We start from the raw sequence: 7259 nt of genomic DNA on the forward strand, positions 1-7259 counted from the left end.
ACCATCAGTGGTACATCCTTCTTCCCAAGCCTTGCTAACCTCCCCTGTGTCTGAGGAAACTGAAGCCTGTCAAGCCCTACACCTCCACAAGGCCATTCAGCCAAGAAGCAACCTGCCTTTCAAAGGCGTGGCCATCACTGAGAGCTTGTTGGCTACTGCTTGTTTCATGGGAATAGTCTCCCTCCTTGTTGATGAGCCTTGAAATCCACAAAGGAGAAACATCAAAGAACACATTTTCCTAACAAATATTTTGCATTTTGCAGATTTTTCAGCAGGATCAGTGCCTGTGTGGGAGCCAGAGCACCCGAGGCAGAGTGGGATGGTGGAGCTGTGGGCCTGGGCACGATCCAGAGCGTTCCGCAGGGCCCCAACTCGCACTGCGTCCCGCAGGGCCCCCAACAGCACTGCGATGCCTGTCAGGGTGACCCAGGGGTCCCAGGACCAACAGGTGAGGGGCAGCTGTCGGGCTCTGCGGGTTGCCAGCGGGTGGGGGCTTGGCCGTGGTGTTGGTGTCAGGTGCTGCTGACCCCGCGGGACCTGTTGGGCAGGGCTGGGGCCCCACTGGTGCTCCAAGGGCCCCTTTGAGGCAGCTGCCCCGGTGGAAACGACTCACAGGGATGACACGGAGGAGGTGCCAGTGGAAGTGGGAAGTTCTCTGATGGAAGTGGTTCTCAGGGATGCCATTGAGGAGGTGCCAGTGAAAGTCAGATGTTCTCCATGCTGGGACACTCAGGAAATTCGTCCTCTGGGCATGGCTCTTGGTCAAAATGCATAGATTTCTCATTGTTCTGTGTTTGCCCTGCATCACCGAACATGTCAGGAGAAAGGAAACGCTCTAACGGTATTTTTTACTATTAGGAGTAACCATTTCTTTTTTCTCAGCTGTGATGCATAGTGGAGAGCTCCAGCTACATGCACACCATTTTCAAAGCTTTTCCAAACAAAGAAATTTTAGCATTTTTAGCAGCCAAAGACATGAATCTTCATTGGTTCTAAATTACATAATTTCTTCAATTAAGTAATATTCTATCTTCGGTATTGATGTCTCCCTTCACATGGTAATTAGTGCACATCTTTCAGTCCATTTATCATAGCTTTTCAGATTTTTTCTAAGGCAGTTTTGCCTACGGAATGAAGCAGTTGGATGGCAGTAGTTGTTTTCATTAAAAAATGTACTTAGGCTGATGAACATTTTAACCTCCAGCGGAATGCAATACATTCTGTACTAAATGATGAGATCAGCCAAGCAACCCAAATTTTGTAATATCTGATTAACCTAGGATAAACTGCTTCCATTTGACACCTGCAAAGAATTGCATCTAGAGCTGAGGACAAGAGAAAGGGCTCTCATGCCTGTTGAGAGTCAAAATTCACCTTATGCAGGTGAAATTCTTCTTAGAGCTGACTCCAGGATGTGCTTCCTTAGTACCAAATAAATCCCAGCATCAGGTCGTGTCCAAAATTCTTACATTTTTGTCAACCACTCTCACCTGGATTGTTAGCTGAACACTGGCCAGTTCAGTGTTACTCAGGCACTTGATTTCAAGGGAAGCCTGTGCCTATAAATTCTAGAAATTGGGAAAGGATGACTTGCTACTTGAGCACTTGGCTGCATTAGAGGCTAAGGGAGGGCTGCTCTCTCAGGGCAGTTTTGTAGCCGGCTGCTTGCAGAGGGAGAACTGTTTCAAAGCAGCCCTTTTTAGTGATGTGACAGCAAGCCTTCTCAAATACAGCTCTTGTTTAAAGTGAAGGGCCTAGTTAATCAGCAGTGATGAAGAGTAGGCTGAAGTTTTTACAGAAAATATCTTTTTCCTTTTAGCCAAATGCCAGTGAGGCACTGCACAATGGAAGTGTGCAGAATGTCCAATTGTATAACCCACTTGGAGGTATGGTTGCCTTTCACATTTTGCTCAATATCTGTAAGACTTTCAACTTGGTAATTCAGTTTTGCAGCATATTCTCAGGACAGGGGATCTCTTGTGTTCAGAGATCTTGGCTGGAGGTGGTATGCCCTCAGGTCAACCTTGCAGTCTCTTGTCACTGCATGTAGTCACTGGTTTGTTTTCCCCTGAGAAAGCCTGCCAGTCCTTCCTTGTTCCCATACTGCTTGATGGGATGCAATTTGGAGCATTGAGGTCAAGGTTTGGACCACTCCATGCACCTAAATTCACTGCCTTGGTAGCTAAGCTTTTGGTTTTGGAGTATCTAGGCACTGTCGTTATCCTTAAATTTAATTGGGAATTGAAAGAAAATGACCTTGAGGAAGTTGCGTAGAGAATTTCACAAGGTCAGCATGGGAAACTTTGCTTGATTTAATTTTTTGTCTTGGTCGTTGATAAGCGAGTGTTGCCACAACACTGTGTTGGGTTCTTTTCAAGGAAATGGAAAGGAAGATACTGATGTCATCTTCCCCACGGATTCCATCATTTCCCACAAAGCACAACGTGCTTGGGTGATGTCATTTGTTATTAATCTGTTCTCAGTGCTGTTTCCCCAAGAAGCCTGGCTCCAGGCAGACTCGAGGTGCACATTCCCCGTACAGGCACTCAGTGGTGCTGCCTGCAGCAGTGAGCTGAGCCAGGTACAGCCAGCTGCCCGGAGAAAAGCAGGCTCTCACCTGGCTGTGGCTGCAGTCACCTGCCTGCAGGGACTTCCCTGCCACTGCAAGTGCAGCTCTTGCTCTGCCTTAGCCTAGTGCAGAGCATTTTAAACTAGCATCATGGTGGCTTTCCGGAGAGACAAAGCTAAACTTCAGATTTCTCACTGGGGACATTCTGTTTCACTTGTGGATGATGATTTGTGTGATTCTTGGTGGTGGTCTACACAGATCCTAAGGGAATATTTAACATTCAGTAACTGGGGTGTGAGGACTGGCAGTAGTGAGACAATTGTGGAACTTGGTGCCGCTTTGGCTTTAGGCTGGCACAGAGAAACTCAGGTGAGACAGGTCTGGTTGCTGGTAGGGTACAGGGTGCCTTTGCAACCTGCTCCATGCAGTACCAGTTAGGGACTGGGCTTTGTCACAGAATCAGAGAATCAGAATCAGAGTTGGAAGGGATCCACAAGGATATGCAAGTGCAGCTCTGTCCCCAAGAATCCTACCAGGTGCCTGTGGAACTTGTCCAAATGTTTTCTGAGCTGTGGTGGACTTGGTACCATGAGCAGCCTTGTGGGGAGCCTGTCCCAGTGCCTGATCACCCTCTGGGTGAAGAACTCTTACCTAATTTTCATCTTAATGCTTGGTTATGGTTTCAGGTAATTTTCTTTAGAAGTCATTCAGGGGTATGGTTTTAGGAGGTGTTTTGTTTGAATGCTGTGGGAAGTTTCTCTATCCACATTGGATTGAACTTCTCAAACATTAGTAGTGTCTTCACTTGACAACTGGCATGTTTACAGTGTTCTCAATAATTGAAGTGTGTGATGTTTGTGCAATTAGGTTTGCAGACAAATAGCAGAGAGGCATGGTCCAAGGAACAGGAAGTGTAGAAAGGCATTAAAAATTTGACCTACATTGAAAGACTGAAGGAGCGTGTAAAGAAAGGTCAGTCTTCGTGTGTGTGATGGAAGAGACAAAGCTCCCGGATTTCTCACCAATACGCATGAAGTCTCCATCAGCCACTAAGCAGTAGTTCCTGGTTTCAAAACAGCGCCTGCTGCGTCATATCCCCTCCCTTGACCTGCTGGCCACGCTTCACCTGATGCAGCCCAGGACACGGTTGCCTTTCTGGGCTGCCAGCACACGTTGCCAGCTCATGCCCAGCCTCTCATCCACCAGCACCCCCAAGTCCTCCCCACCTTCATCCCAGCCGCCCCATCCCATCGCAGCATCCCTGCCCAGCAGGGACAGGCCATGTCCCAACCCCAAAGATGCAGCACTTTGCACTTGGCCTTGTCGAATCTAATGAGGTTCCCAGGGCCCTACTTGCCAAGGTTCTCCATGTCCCTCTGGATGGCATCCCAGGCCTCTGGTGTTGTCAAACTTGCCAAAGGTGCATTTAATCCCACCGTCCATATCATTCTTGACATAGCTCAGCGCTTGAGCTTACAAAGAGGAGAAATCAAATGAAAACCACCATGCATATAAAGAGTTTTTCATAAATACCTCCCCTCCAGTATCACTCCTTTACATGGCATTTTTAATGACTGTTCCTTCCTAATGCCTTACTGTCTGGATTCGTAGTGATCTATAAATTCTGAACAAATAGAGTTTCAACAGTCTTGGCACATCCTTTTGCATCAACTACCTTGCTTCCTCCCACTCCCCATTTGACAATTCGTTTTCTGTTTTTTCTTTACTGAAGTGAAAATACCAGAGCTCAGGAGAGCCCCACACAGCTCTCCAGATCTTGTGCCCGAGAGAAAGAGAACGATGCCCACGAACCCTGCAAAATTCTTCCAGAGACCTTTCAGTACTGTTTCTCAACGACCCATCAGAGACAGGGTGATTCATTTACTGGCTCTGAAGAATTACAAGAAGTCAAAGCTACTTGCCTGCTTAGAGAGAGAGGGAGTTGTGGAAAAGGACAAGGAATCCCTTGGAAAGATCCTTCAGGAGGTGAGATCCTGGAGCTGCTGCCTGCAATGCTAACTCTTAGCAGTCTTACTTCGGGTTTCAATTAGAATCTAATGAGAGGCTTAGGAAATGCACCTTGTTTACATTTTCCCTCCAATTTTACCCAGTTTCCACCCAACTGCAAGTCCATGTGACAAAAAGAAAGAAATCCTCAAAACTTGTTTTTTATCTAGAATAGCTGGCAGTGATAAATTCTTTGTAATGTTGTTGCTTCTCATGCCTTATTTTAACCCTCCCTCTTTTCCTTGCACTGTTAAACTGCTTGATGAAGTAACTTCACAGGGTGAAACTCTCAAGTGGGTGAAACACTTAGCTGAGGTCCTTAAAATACCCTGGGACAAGTTTCAGAGGAGAGAATTTTGGTAGCTGCACAGGGCAGTATTTCATTTGAACGGACTTGGTGGCCTCTCAATGGTATTTGCTTCTACTGGGGTCTGTGGGGGTTGCCTTCCAGGGAAGGGTGTTCCAGGCAAATCCTACATGAGAAAGGTGGTGGCCCAACTTTGAGCACAGAGTTTCTTTGCTCTTGTGTGGATTGAGTCTTCAACTTCCTTGGCACCTATAATTTTCCAGTTGTCCTTTGAGTGCCACTGGTATTTCTTTATTACAGCCATTCATCCGATTCACATTGACTGAAGGATGCAGTGGCTGTTTCCTTCCTTGTTCAATAGTCCCCATCAGTGTAGGCTGTTGCTGAATTATGCAAGCATTAATGTATCAAGTAGCAATATTTCCTTTTTAGCTAGGAAAAAAGCGATGGTAAGATTTCAAAGCTCAGCTCCTTAGAGGGCAAGAGATGAAAGAAAATTCTCCTTTCTGTTGCTTGTTGTTAATGTTTAAGGAGATTTTGAAGGAGTAGTTTCTTGTTTGCAGTGTGAACTGCCTCAAGATACTGGTTTGCATTCTGAAAGGGCTTTGTGAACAGCACTACATCCTGAAAATGGTTATTCACATTTTTCTTAACTTCATGGGGAGGTGGTGTTATTTTTTGCTATGCATGAAAAACCAGTAGGGAGAACTTGCTGAGCTCTTATACTCACAGCCTTCCTTCTCTTTCCACACAGCCTTAGTTCTGCTTTTAAGAAGTGAATTCCTGATTCTGGGTATCTTTGTTACTTTTAAGCTGTTGAAGTGTAGCTCTAGGTAGGTTATCTCCTGTAAGAGTTCCATAGGAAGCTGTAGTTTCCTCTGAGCAGACACTTGAGAAAGAAACGCAGTTCTGTTTGCAGAGACAAATGCCAGCATCCTGTGGTGCTTCATGGGATGATGAAAACATGCCCCGTTACAGGTCCAGGCTGCGCTCTGCCATGGCAATGTAACTGGGTGAAACAAGAGGGCAGCAGGTGTCCTCCTGAGGGTGGAAAAATATGGACTTGCTCATGGAGATGATGTTCTCCAGGTCCTACTCAAAAGAAAAGGAAAACAGAAAGGAAAAACCTGGCCTCTCCATGTATTTCAAATGGTGAAAACTGAGAGTTCTGGCATAGTGTACCTTGATTCTCAAAGCTGCGTTAAAGACCAAAAAACCTGCATCTCTGGTGCAGGGAGAGGTTTTCATAGCATCCATTTCCTCCATGCTTGCAGCACTTTGGCATTTACTTACATCCAAAATTCTACAGCCCAAATGGACCACACCTGTTTAATCTTGTTGCCTCTTACATGACAGCTGCTTTGTTCTTCACATCAAACAAAAGTCCTGGAAAACTGGTGCATGATTTTCTTTTCAGCTTTGCTTTAGCTTTGCACTACCAGTTTTACATCTGTAGTCTGCCTTTAGGTGTAATGAATATTGACGTTTTAAATGTCTGCCCATAGGTAGCCAGCCTGGATACAAATGAGAATTCTTTCAGTCTGAAGGAACATTTCTTCAAAGACATTCAGGTTGATTGGCCTAGCTACAGTGAAAGAGATAGAAAGACAATGGAGGTGACCCTTTTTCAGTAAGTTCAGTCAGGACAACAGCCATTTCAAAAAAACCATCTGGGAAATGAAGGTCTGTTTTCACTGTGAGGAAAGAGCGATGACTGCTGATATTTTTAACTTGTAACCTGAAATGTTGGACCATCCTTACAGAAAAACAGCTCCATCTCCAAATGCCACCAGCACCAGCCAGTCACCGTCTCTGGGACCTTCTGAAAGAAATACTCCACCAAGAACGGCTCAGGTATTTTGTGAATTTTTAAACATTCTTTACCCTAGATGATGTTTTATCCCACTTGCTCTTGGGGTCCAAGCTGTGATATGAAGCAGTAGTGTTGTCTTTATATCATATAAACCCAAAGTGTGTACTTCTAATGGGATTCCTGTATACTTTTCAAGATGCTTACAATGTCAAAGCCTGCCACAAGCTTGCACACATGACTTGTTTCTTATGGTGCATAGGAAACTCTGCTAAGGACAAGATGTGGACATGTTTTTGGTACCTAGCTGTGTCTGTGCAGGGTTCTTGACGATATGGCAGCTCTAGTACCTAAATCATGCACGGTAATGCCAGCGCTACTGTTTGAAGAGAAATCTTAGGGAAGTCTAGCATAAGGACAAATTCCAGTACTGAGGCATTTGTAGGAAACTTGTTTTTCTGTCCTAAGCAGCATTTAGGCTCCCATTTTGATTCAGGCTATCCCATGTGTGAGGAGGGGACTCTGAATCATCAGGGAATACCTTGGACTTGTCAGGCTTAAAATCA

General features: G+C 45.4%; 1 long non-coding RNA gene across 1 annotated transcript; it reads left to right on the forward strand.

Moving 5' to 3' along the window:
- The first annotated feature begins 293 nt into the window (after positions 1-293).
- LOC137465972 (uncharacterized) lies at positions 294-4479 on the forward strand. The gene is made up of 4 exons (XR_010994920.1): positions 294-448; positions 1820-1886; positions 3437-3541; positions 4302-4479. It is a non-coding gene; the product is annotated as an uncharacterized lncRNA (long non-coding RNA).
- Positions 4480-7259: the final 2780 nt, after the last annotated feature.

The sequence above is a fragment of the Anomalospiza imberbis genome, unplaced genomic scaffold (assembly GCF_031753505.1).
Source record: "Anomalospiza imberbis isolate Cuckoo-Finch-1a 21T00152 unplaced genomic scaffold, ASM3175350v1 scaffold_123, whole genome shotgun sequence".
NCBI classification, from domain to species: domain Eukaryota; kingdom Metazoa; phylum Chordata; class Aves; order Passeriformes; family Viduidae; genus Anomalospiza; species Anomalospiza imberbis.